At 40.8% G+C, this 13,253-nt stretch overlaps 1 long non-coding RNA gene across 3 annotated transcripts in view; it reads right to left on the reverse strand.

The window, feature by feature from the left end:
* The window catches only part of LOC111260783 (uncharacterized), a 57,625-nt gene that overhangs the window by 15,159 nt on the left and 29,213 nt on the right, over positions 1–13,253 (reverse strand). Inside the window, exon 3 of one of the 3 annotated variants that reach the window (XR_015311197.1) lies at positions 10,217–10,513. The exons of 1 other annotated variant lie outside the window; for it this stretch is intronic. This is a non-coding gene — a long non-coding RNA (uncharacterized LOC111260783). Of the gene's footprint in view, positions 1–9,379; positions 10,514–13,253 lie in introns of those variants that run through there. One more of the 3 variants, XR_015311196.1, reaches the window with a different exon arrangement.

Below are 13,253 nucleotides of genomic sequence, written 5' to 3' on the forward strand. Positions count from 1 at the left end.
AGCGCCCTGAAAAAGCGTGAGTTCTAGGGCCCGCTGCAATAAATGCCTAAATCCGCGACAACAAAATTTTCTAACTAGTGTCTGTGTAAATAAGGATGTCATAAGCTTGAATACTATCGGCCTCCACATTTTCAAACATTCGTCTGAGAAAGATTGACTAGTGAACAAAGAGGACGTTGGATGCTAATCAGAAGGCTGGCAGATTGAAAACGCTACATCAATTAGTTGCCCCAATAAGTAACACTTTGGCGGCGCGTAATACGTAATTGAGCTTTGTATATCTAGCGGTATGTCAACTTTTGGATGGTATTGCTCGCGGCTGCTAGGTAGAAGTGTGAAAGTGCTTCTACTGCACCAACTTACGTCAGTGAAGTAGTGAAAGATTTACCCGTAGCACCATGCGACGGCACCACTCCTACTTAAGCATGAAGGGTGGGCGTCAGTCACGAGAGAGTAAGATTCACACACGATGAGAGGCGTGGGCTTTGTCGGTCGGGTCCGGTCCGTGGCACCCACCCCATGTAGCTTTTCTCGCAGCATCAAGCACCCGGAGCTCATGCCGGAGCGCTCGGTGCCGGCGGCGAACTAAGTACAGCAACCGTCCAACAGCAGCAGGCCAAGAGCAATAGCGGTACGGTCAATTTCTAATGCATGGCACAAAATGACTGAACAGCAAGAAAAACAACAAGCGAATGGCCGCCGCTGTCTCAGTCACCGCTGTATCAGAACTGACGCTACAAATTGATTGTTATCAAAAAAACAATGACGACAGCAGCATGAGCAACGTACACGTATCCCCAGTAACAAGCGAAACAGCATGTTACAGATATACACTCAATAATAAAACAACGAGATGCATCATCATGGCAAGAGTGTTTTACATACATAGGTATAGATATATGCCTATGCATGCAAGTATAGATGCATGTATACGTAGAGCATATGGGCATGCCGTTGCCAATTTTCGCCTCCACAAGAAACAAATCGAATGTGAAACAGTTTGGTGCCGGTCGGTTTTGACGTTGTGATGTTTACGCAGCGCGGCCAATTGCTTGATCACCGGTGCGTCCGCAACTCGGATAGATCGGCCGCAGCCGCGGTAGTGACTACAGTCGTACCACACGGGCAGCGGCAGCGGCAGCGTGGATACTTCCTACAGATCTGCTGCTTTTCCTTTCCAAAGGTGGCCTGTTGCTGCTGCGCTGACATCGATGTCAGCCGTCACAGGCGGACGACATGACGGTAGAAGCAGTCACATTCTTCAAGGCGACTCGCCGCAGAAGGCAGAAAGCGAGCGAAAAAAAAAAGGGAAGGGATTATTAAGGTTTTAGTAGCACGAACTTAATTTATGTGAGGTAGGCAGCTTCGAACGCTGCACGGAAATCCTCGCCTTTGCCGACTGGCTCAAAAGCCAATGAGTTTCACGCTCATGTCGGACATGACGTCGGAGAAAAACGTTTAAATTTGCGCTGTGGGAAATTGATGTATTACACTTGAACAGGTCTATACCTAACCGATACTAATAGATGCATCGCACTGAGCACGAGCTTCTATTCTTTGAGCTGAGACGGAACTCTAATGGTATATAACATTGAAGCCAGTATGTAGTATACTAATAAGACCACAGCAACCGTATTATATATATGTATAGTTCAGAAGCCAAAAATGTTCCCTCTCAGACGTCAGTCAAAGATGAACTCAGAAAGTTCGATATCGCTACAAAGGGTCTTATCTCATGTTTGATGAGTTTACACGCGCAATAGGGGGGCAACTATTCAAAAATAGACAGAATTTCAACGAAGGTATCTCCAGATAAACATCAGCCCTTAGCATTTATACGTAAAATTGACCCCATTGCGCAACACTGTGCAGTTAAACTATCGACCTTCTCTCAGCATAGAAAGAAAAAACCATTCCGACGAATTCAGAACGCGTTCCTCTAACATTTGGCCCACAGCTTCAATCTGAAATAATCTCAAATCATACGTTCTCGATGTCCTCTATTGTACTTTAAGCGAAGAGTTTGTGCTCCCCGACACAAATAACGTAGTAGTCAAACCTCTTAGAGATCTTGAATCGGTATAGAACATCGCCGATGAACAGTTTTATAAGTTTAAATATCTGTATCGAAATGATGACCTAGATTCTGTTGAATTTTATTGATTTCTCCAATGGAGTCGAACAAATTAAAGCTACTCAAAATACTGTTTTATCAAGCGGGCACAGACAATGATGTCCTTATGAGGTTCCATGTGGGAGATCACCGAGTTGAGGTTTTTGCTTATGGCTTTCCATTTTCAAATGTGCTGTTTGCTAATGTCCCAATGTCGTGTTCAGCAGAAACAAAACCTTTCCTTTGTCCTTCTTTGTGGGTTCTCATCATCGTTTGATTCGTATCTTAATATTTTTCTTAGACTTAGTATTTTAAAAATCAATATTCCGCATAATGGAAGAAAAGCATATTTGACATTTCTTAATCGGCCTTTGCCTATGTTACAATAACGCCGAGACGGAAACCTTCAAGGCGATGCTGGAAGGTAAAGTGCCTTGAGCCACTGTTATACAAGCATATATATATCTTTTAGCTTGAACGGCCTTAAGTAAGCCGGGGCTGTGTCCACAAAAAGGTCGCTTCCAAGATTCTGCCGTTGCCTGCCGAAACACTTATATGTGGAACCCGTACTCAAGGCAAAAGGTTTTGCGATGTCAATAAAATAACAGGCAAAGCAACAAGTCTCGAAAGCTAACGAACAGCTTATCGAGAGTACATAAGTTGTCAAATTTCTTTCGTGCCCCTTTCTGACGTTCATGCAGATTAAACCAATTGCCCTCAACTTCCTAATATTATTACTCTTCATCAGGAATAACACCTTACCTCTAGGATCCTGGGCTCCTTCTCAACCGAATCTTTCCAGATAGACAAAAGTCGTTAGCTGACGCCAAAATTAAACAGTTCCGATGTTTTAGACTAAAAATGAGAATCATCGTTTGTGGACGCGGTACGGTCTTTCCAGATCACAAGTACATATTTATAATTAGCCCTTTTCACAACAGGGAAATAGCCCGTATATACAAATTCGAAGCCAGCATCAATATAAATACTGACTCTTATTACTATTATTACTTTTTTTTTAAATTTGTGGCTTGCCTGCCCTTATCGCACTGGTTCGTCTAAAAATACATTTTACGACGACGGAACTCGATACCTGGATAAAATACTATCAGGTTATATATCAGAATACATATAGACAGACACAAGTGTGTGTGAATGTTTATGTGTGTATCTCTATCTGTCTATCGAAACGAGAAGGACTCGGCTGAGAAGAGAGAAAGGAATAATTAATAAATGAAGGTTTTGCGTTATCTAGCGAGTGTGATCGGTGATGCTGCCTCGCGGTCGTAGCAAAAGAGGCCGACCCGAAAAAAAAAAAGCAAAGAGCTAAATAACGAACACACAGACGAAGCGGGCAACTAAGGAGAAGCAGACCGATTGTGTTAATGCCGTCTTTAGATCTTCTGCATTTATCTACGTGCAAAAGGAGAAAAGGTGTCCTAATAATCAATGAAACATTATTCCTACCATTATCAGCATGATTATCATTATAGATACTGATATCGGGAAGTGAGGTGGCTATTGTAAAGCGCGGAAGCGGACGCTGAGCTATACGAGATCGAACAAGAAAACCGCTATGCATTTTTCGTCACGTTTGATTAGTAGCTCAATAAAGTTTAAAAAAAAACAAATCTTAAATTATCCAACCGTCAATAGTTGGCTCTGATTCTGGCAAGGCCGTCTATGGCCAATGATCTTTAGCTAAAGCAAAGGGGTGCAACCACGACGTTCTTCCTTTAACACTAGTAGGGTTCGTCACTGTCTGCCGCTGCCACCGTCAAATTGGTAAGACAGTCGCCTCAACTATGGTAAGCAAGTAAGTAAGTTATGGAATTCGAGTTACCTGTCGCCCGTTGTCGTTGTTATTATCGTTATCGTAATTGTAGACGGGAAAAGCAAGATAGAGGAAGGAGCCGGTAAACGCCATACGAGGGAGGAGGTGACTTCGTGACTGCTACTGATAAGGAATGTAATGATCACATAATTTCAAATGCTGATGCTGTAAGTAGATTTTTTATGGACGAAAAATAGAAAAGGAAGGCACCTACGCGTTCCGTGCGGCCAGTCTGAACGATTAGTAAACATAGAAAAAACTGGCTGGTCAAGTGCTCAATATTTTTTGAATTTATATCTTGCGTATACAATTGAACCAATGTTAACATTTACGTGAACGTATTTATCAAATACCCCCGACGACTAATAAGCTGCGTTCAATTACTGAAGTAAACTTATGGCCAAGCCCGGTAAAAACTTCCAAGAGGTGAGTGACTACAGTGTGACGCGTTCGTACGACCAATAGTGAAGATCGGCACAGAAACGAGTAGAGCGACCGACAGAACAGGGCACGACGCTTGATGATCCGGTTCAGAAGATGAACGTCGTCCGTCCTGAGCAGTAATGGAGCACGGCTGTAGTCGTATGTGGTAATTAATTCCATTTTAATGTTATCTGATAAAATGTCAGGACATTACGAAGAGGACACACACACACACACACACACACACACACACACACACACGCACGCACACGCACACACATCTAGCCGCATATAAATATCGTGTAGACAGACGCACTCGCGCTCGCAGATACATCGAACCCAAAATGCAAGTCAGATGCGAATAAAATCAAGAAGTATATAATCAAGACAGGCATAAATGCCAGTTTTTTCGAGGGAGACTGTATTAATACTATTTAATGTGTATATTAACACGGGTAGTAACAGAGACAATTTTGATATCGTTGGCCTAAGTTGTACCTAAGTGATTAATGTTATTTGGTTGGAATTGTTGTATGTGTCGACACGGACATCTCTGACAGACGTATATCTATATATACACATCCCATTTCCTTAGAAGCCCGGGTCGAAACGCTCTTTCTTACACGCATTTCTAAACGCCTTGCTGATAGAAATAGTAGTTGAATTAACGTTATCTTATTGAAATTTGTTAGACTCTTTCTCGGTCATACAATAATGTACCGCAGTTCAATCTGTGCTGCTTATGTGCGATGAAGTGCAGTTTCAAAGCCTACCCACATGATCTGCCGGCTAACTAGCTATGCAGTAATTTGTTCGTGTGAACGAATGCGCCCTCGTCCTGAATAACGTAAGGCTTATCGTTCGACGCAGTCGTCATCCAGAGCTTCAGTACAGTTTTTAGAACATCCAAATGAGCGTTTTTCCAAAAGTAGTATTTAGGTATGATGTCTCCTTCACTAAACACAGCGAAAATATTGTTTTAACGCAAAATGGAAGCGTTTTCTATTGTGGACTTTCGCAGCTGTGCAATGAACGTTTTCTTGCCTCGGGAGAATCAGTGACGGTCCGCTACCGTGTTTCTGAAATAAGTTAGGAACCAATAACACCAATCAAGACCCCTGGCATTGTTATTTTCAGAAGGTTTTTATCTGACGTTTGTGGCGTATAAATTGTACTTAGGTTGCTCGTGAATTTGTAGGTAAAGCGAGCAGTTGTAATAGCTGATCTTTGCTTGAATTTCGAGAATGATCCGCCTGACTCTGCCATGACAGAATGGTCGCTCCCTTCTAAAGACATGGCTTTTTTTTCATCGACTGAAATACCTGTCACCCAATGGTAATTATTCATTTGTGTATCAAAGATCATATGTTAGGTAAAGCTACGTAGAGGTGGAGACCATATAACTTATCTGGTCATCTGAAACGTACACCAAGATATGGAGGACATACCATGTATTGTTCTCGGCTTACCTTAAGGTTTAATTTCGAGAATATTTTGCACAGATCCTTAAATTGCTTTCAATGGTTGGCATTTTAAAAAAGGTATGCCCTTCTTTCCTCATCATCATCATCATCATCATCATGCCTGTAAAAACGTAAGGAATACATTTTGAATTCGGGCAAAATATTCAATCGTTATTGTTGTGTACGAGTGTGAACTCGTTTACAGTTAATAGTTGTTGTGCCTGATTACCTAGACCTTTGTAGGAATACAGCTTTCTCATCCTGACCTAATACAATTTCTCACTCGATAGAAGCAGCGACTTTTCAACTGTGATTTACTATGCAGCTTTCGTGCAGACATTGTGCCACAGTCCTACTGGAAAATTTGAATCCTTATCGAACTCATCATCCGAAAGGATTTTTGATATACCCTGTAATATTACCATATATATCTAAAAGGGACAATAGAAAAAGTATCGTTCGATGGAGTGATGTTCAATAGCGAGGAAGTTAAAGTGTTTTTTTTTTTAAGATATCATGTAGTGTTCTATTGTATGTTTTCATAAATATTAGAGCTAGAAGAAAAAATTAATCTCATCGTCAAACAAACCGATGCCAGTCGCATCACATCTCCATCATCATCTTTGATGGAACCGCAAGCTGATCGAAGCTCCTGCGCTCTGAACTGTACTGGGGGTCAGGTGCCGGTTCGGCTAAAAGTATTAAACTGTTTTAAGGTACACATTGAATCGGACATATATCCAGGCTGGCTTCCCTATACGATTGCATGCTTTTATGCACGACGGACCTTTTGATAAAAACACAAAGGTGGTCAATAAAACAATTTTGGTGCAATAAATGTTTCGGCTTCTACGTGCGGAACTGCAGTAACATTGCATTAAACGGCGGCGGCGGCGGCGGCGGCGGGATAACTTTGCTTGGGAAACGAAGATTAGAAGTGGCTCAAGTTAAATCTGTCGGCAAAAATATAATATTGTGTTATGGAAGAGCACAAATTAGCGATCCCTAGTTTTCAGCCGGCGATTTAATTGTGCAAACTCTCACGAATAACATATATCTACTTATATAATAATATGTACGACCAGACAGGTGATAGTGAAGATGGCACGTGCCGGCTAGCATGCACTCTTAAAAGCTTCGTTTACCTTTAGCTTCGTTTATGGAAGATGCATGAACAAGGGGTCAACAATCATACGATAAAGCCATTTATTTAATTATTGTGATTAGTACATTTAGATAAATCTACCGCATTTTGGCAGTTCATTAGCATAAGTTAAATATGAAACGTGTAGCAAATGACTGTTCCTATTAAGCTATGCCGCGTGCGCACGCTGCCGCTGCACGAGGCTGAATTGCTTTGATGTTTCTTTGCCAAATATTCATCCTGTGTTTGCCTATGAGGAACAGCATCAGCGAACGACAAATTTGAGTATAATGAAAACGCACGACGAACGTCTAGATAAACATTCCTTGAAACAGGCCGCGTACTGAGGTTCATTTTCAGGACCGGCCAGGGTAATTGATAGTCTCATTTCTTTTCCAATTTTTGAACTCATACTACTATATATTTATCTCATCGTAGATACCCTAGAAAAATTACAAACGAACTTGTATAAGTAGGCTGTGACTGTTCAGCCTACTAAAAATAAATTCTAATTATAGGTACATCCAGTTTTACTATAGAACCACGCACTGTCGCTAGTCAAGAAAAAATCTCCCGGGGAGACCGTAATAACTGTAGTAGCTGAAATAAAATACGCTCGAGCATCAATATCCATTCCTCTACATACATCAACCGCAACGATACTTACGTGATGTTCGAGCACCTATTAAGCTACGGTCTTGCTTTTTAAGTCAACCGAATACCACTGCCCTGCAGCAACAGCAGGCGTGCGTTCAATTGCTGAGATCATTTTAACCGAAAAATTTCATTTTTTTTTTTCATGTCTTTAGATTTCTCAATGTATTCAGCCGCAGACGTAGATTTAACAATATACTGACAAAGCAAAGATGATTTTTTTGCTGCTAATAATAGTTTCAATTACCACCTTAAAACGTAACGGAGGCATGCCAAGTAATCTACGAGTGTAAAATGTAATCGTTTTTACCCTGATCAGACGTGACAGGCTGCCGTTAGGAGCTTGAAAAGTTCAGATACGGATTTGGCATGCTTTTCATTGTTATCGGTAGCCACGAAAAGTCGATGTTCTTCAAATCAAGAACTCTTTCCGTAACACAGTTCTCAAACAATAGCCTGACTCGGAGACAACTTGCTCTGCGATTCGGAATAATGAATATCTCCCTTAGTCAAGCCTTCCACTTGCCTTTATAGCATTAAGTAACTATGAGTAAAAATTGGTAGCCCTTACAGGCGGCCGTGTACAGTAGCTCATCTGTGCTTGGTTCAACGGGCCTTTTCCTAAATGAAGGTATAGTAAGTTAGGTGGGTGCTATCGGTCGAGTGAAAGAAGGAAAGAATTTAAATGAGGCTAAAGAACACGGCGGAACCTTTTTCGGCTGTTGGCCGAAGGTGCGGTCTCATCAGGCACCGTTACGTCAGAATGAAGCATTTATTGTTTTGCAGTTCATTTCACGGCTTCTCCTAACATTAATATAACATTCCTAGTACAGCGTAATAAATCAATTCATAGATTCGGCGACCTCTGCAGCCCAATCGAAATAGAGTATCTCACAATTGACGCGCTAGTAACGTTAATTAGCAGGTACCAAAACAGCTACTGTTGAACGATACACCGTTATGGGCTGATAAAACGAGAAATAATAACAAAGCTGATACGGGCAGACTTCGTTTCGTGCTGGAAGTTAACCGTATGATAGTATGCCCAACGGCGATACCGAACGTAACATTCGAAACATGGAGTATGCTCAAGAAAAGCCAAATATATAAGGCCACGCACTGAAGACGCTGTAATAAATTACAATTACTTCACTTGGAAAAGCAGAGAACCCACAAGAGGGAAGAGGATGGTATACATATCATTAAGTAGGCATAGAGCCTTCTATTGTAATAAAAAAAAAATAGTCATTAATGATCGCGCTTAAGCTATTATGCTGCTCGCTAGGGAGGGCATATCTCAAGGTTCGTAGGCACATGGTTAAGGCCTATCAAAGTCGCACTTGTATGTTCAGACAAAAAGCTCGAAACGGCACGAACGGCAGCAGCCATTTCTGACTGAAACCCGATCAGAAATCGTAAATCAACGTATTCAGACTTGCAACAGTTAAATCAGTCATATAAAGCATGCAGTGTTCACTAAATCATTATCCACCCTTCTGTTTCATCACGATGAATCCCATAACTTCAATATGTCTAACAAGGCGAATAACTGTTAGGGTTACGGGGGCCATCCTTCATTAACCCACAAACTAGAGACGGTCATAAAACCAAAGGTTTCAGTGTTAGTACTCATTATAGTTTTTTTTTTACTAGTTATATATTTTTCTATAAATTTCATATCTATGCTGACATATAGTGGTTAAATATCCATAATAAGGTAAAAATATCCATCCACAATGTGCACGCCTTCCTTCTAGGGGCCTGAACATTTTTGACTATAGTAATGATAAAATTAAAACGAGAACTCTCTTTATATATTATAAAAAAAAAAATACTTATTTGAACAGCTTAAAGCTCTTTGCAATCTGTTGGGCACGTTCGGTACGACTTAGGTCGCTCAGCGAATTGATCAAGTAACTTGATTGTGATACCCTTTATTTTATAGTACTCATCGACTCTGGCTAAATAGATAACTCTCACACAAATCACAATTAGTTAACTTTAAGTGAATCATTATTTATGAGTTGTAGGTGCTTGAACTTACACTTTCGATTCTTTAAAGCTATGTTTCAGTAAAATATTTAATAGCCTCTGGAAAGGATAGTTCGTAGGCCTAAGTTGCTACGAGATTAGAGATTAGTTTCGTTCATAATCAAACGTGCTATTACCCATGAATCTAAGTGACGGCAGATCCATACTGTAAGCGCGTACCGAAAACCTGTATTTTGTTCCAAAGTTTGGCGACCCCATATAGAGAAAAACGTCGGCGATACTAGATAAACTCTGTATGCGGGATTCCCTATACGGAATTAGTTTATCTCCTCGGCATACATCTGAATTTAATAGCTTATAGCAATATATTATACGTTCATTATAAGTGATGATAATGTCGTTAAAGATGCGGCAGAGTTACGCGTGAACTTGGTCAGGGGTAAATGAAAAAATGGTTATTATTATACACCGTATTACTGTAAATACCATTGTTCATACTAGCGATTATATATATATACCAGATATATTGTTGTTGTAAGCTGCCCTCTTTGGCGCGATAAAGATTAATTTGACCTGACATGTGGATAGCATACATTTATAGAATGGCTTCTTCCTTCAGCTCTTCAGGTTTGCTAGTTCATTGCTTCGCTACGTTGTTCAGGCAACGTACGCTTTTCGTTTCGTCCCGTATCAATGCTAAATGGCGTATATACGATCTCACGTCTTCTTAACATTCAGCCCATTCGACGCCCTTTGAATACTCGTGCTTTTCAGCAACTTTTCCTTCTTCGTTTCGTCTACACGTATGTACCAGCCGGTCATCGTATGCCCCAGTGCCTAAAGGACCATTTTTGTTTACGTACGAGCGTAGGCAGGCGACCACAGTTGTTCTGCAAAACAATGTGTCGCTGTTATTTTCTAGCGCTACAACTTCGCATGGCACCGTGCTCATTTATTATAATATAATTTATCACCACGGCGCTCGAGCGCCTGTTTATCTCGAATAGGAATAACAGTTTGGAAAATATACACCAGGTATATGTATACGCTCATTTACGCTAGTATGTATAAGAGAATGCGTGGAGATGATGAGAGAAGATTCAACTATTCCAGCCTATAGATAAGCCCTCCAAAATATTTAGTTAGTATTTGTCGACTTTTGTAGATAATTAGTTGGCGTCCAGGGGCAAACCTAAATGTTTGAGGCCGCTGTTAGTAAAAACGAATACAATTTGATAATGAACAAAGAAGGGCGTGCTTCGAAAAATAGCTCAATCTATATCTATATGTTTGTCTACCAACTTCTTTTCTGCTACTATTAAATTGTGTCTGCAAACAATTGAATTTGGTACACCGTGTAATTGTTGATATCTCTAAAAAAAAATATGATTTTGATGTTAGGGTAAGAACGCTTTAAATTGTGTGCTGTATTTCCGTTAATCAGTGTTGTTTTTCTTTAACAAATATTACATAATTCGTGTTCAACTGAAATAAGAAAAACAAATGCATAAATTCGGTCTGCTGCAGTAATTCCCACGTTGATCACGACAAAAGCAAGCATACCGCACTACGGAAGAAATACCGAAGTTTCAACATAATACAACGAAAACTCCACGACCGTGTGGAGCGCTGGGTCGGTCGATGCTGTCCAAAGGTCCCGGCTCGTCAGTCAGAAAAATTCGTACACTGTTCGCGGAGGCCTTAGGTACATGTCCTTTGCCATGAAAGTCACACAGTCACACCTCTCTAAGGCCAATCAGTTCAAATTGGTTGACTGGTGATGCCGCTTGCTCTCCTCAGAGTGAGCGGCAGGCCGTCCTTCTTTGATGATATTTTGTGCAAAATGAGGATGCGCCCGCTGTGTGTAGAAGCAAAATTTTTGGCTGAGGTTCGAGTTGTCGTGCCAGCCTACCTATCTAAGTACCGCAAGCGTATCACCTAGGTAGTTTATCTACGTGTTCTACAAACTTCTATGCAACAACGAATAGCGTCGAATATTTGAAGGCAAACTTTAAGTGTTCCGGGATAATGGTACACCGACCTATTATTATTATTATTATTATTACTACTAGCCGATCAGTGTTAAATTGCTGTCGGAGGACGTAAGCATAGTCTGCTTGATCAGTTATTATACGTGAGGCGTTATTGAGGGAAAGTCCAGTAAGCCTCGGCACTAAAATACCTGTTCGCACGTTTGTGTGAAACCCTTTGCAAGATCTCAAAGGCAATTTTTGGAACGAGCCTCTGAGCGGTCTAGTCCGCGAATCGAAGGTCTTAATCGCAGTGAATGGTGGTGGTAGTAGTATCAAATAACTACGACCGTCTAGACTGACATTTTTAACAAACTCATCGAAATGTCTGTTTTCGTTTAGGTAAAGTCTCAAAAACATGTGGAAAACGTAATTTAATTCAACAACAACAACTCGTTCTGTACTCAGAAAGGCTCTATTTGATTCTTCCGATAGCAGGAAATGTATATATAATCTTATTTGTTAAAAGCCATTTTATGAAAGGATAGCATTATAAGCGTATTAAGGGATTGGCCAAAGATGACCGAAAGTGAGAAACAGCATATCTTTTGGGTAGATGTCCGTGGGCGAAAGTTATGCTTTGTCAAAAATTAACGAAAGCCAGCACCCATGAGAAACACAGTTTCAAGTATGATTAACGCGTGCTACAGTGTAACATTTTTTCCATATACAGAAACAGTATTCGTCCACTGCCCTATACGCTCGCGTCCGTCTACCAAATCGACTCAGATATTTTATCTGCAACAGATTGCAGATAAAATATTTTATCTGTAACCAGAGCATTACAATGCACTTGTCTGTCGAATTGGAGCGTGGCCGTTCAGCGTCTAACGAAACATGAGCGGCATCTGACATGTGGACCCTTTTTGTATAAGGAGTAGCCACTCGGGGCTTGTTTCTTGAAGTTCCTCGGTGACTTATCTTGTTTGTATGCACGCAGCAGCGTCCAGTAATGAAAGATGTCAACTGATTTGCTCAGATGATGCTGGTTGGTCATTCTCCCGTACGGCCGTATTTTCTCCGGCCAGATCGTATCTTCTTAGCTATCGCTAGCTCGAACTCGGACGTTCCGGCGTAAAGAAGAGCTGAGTAAGATTGATGCAAGTATTGACATAGCATTTCTTCAGGTAGCTTGTTTGAGGCCAGTTTGCAACACGCTCGTGGGCGAATAAATACATTACCGTTTATGCAAGTTTGGGCTTGCGCGTCTCGTCGAGATGCAGGTGAGTTCCTTACGCCTATGTATTGTATGGACCTTTTCTAATCACTTCTGGAAGATGAAAAGACGATTGTCATTTGTAGTTATAGCGGCGGGTAACGCAATAGTCTTTCAAATAAACTAAGCAGGCCTTGTCTATTCTTTTAGAAAGTTTCAGAGATACATAGTTTGCCATAGCTTTAAGCCCAGAAAAAGCTACTACGTATTCTGCAGGCCTCTTCCTTTTTAAGCAAACGAAGTTCAAATTAGCTTATGTAGAAATTCTGTTTTTTTAATCTACCACTTTATGATATAGCTGTAATGTTGTCTCCCGTAGGAATATGATTATACAGTGTTTTCTGTTAGAAAGTAAATAAATGAAAAGGTAAAATAAAGCGTCGC

Source organism: Varroa jacobsoni, unplaced genomic scaffold (assembly GCF_002532875.2).
Source record: "Varroa jacobsoni isolate VJ856 unplaced genomic scaffold, vjacob_1.0 scaffold_476, whole genome shotgun sequence".
Lineage (NCBI taxonomy): Eukaryota > Metazoa > Arthropoda > Arachnida > Mesostigmata > Varroidae > Varroa > Varroa jacobsoni.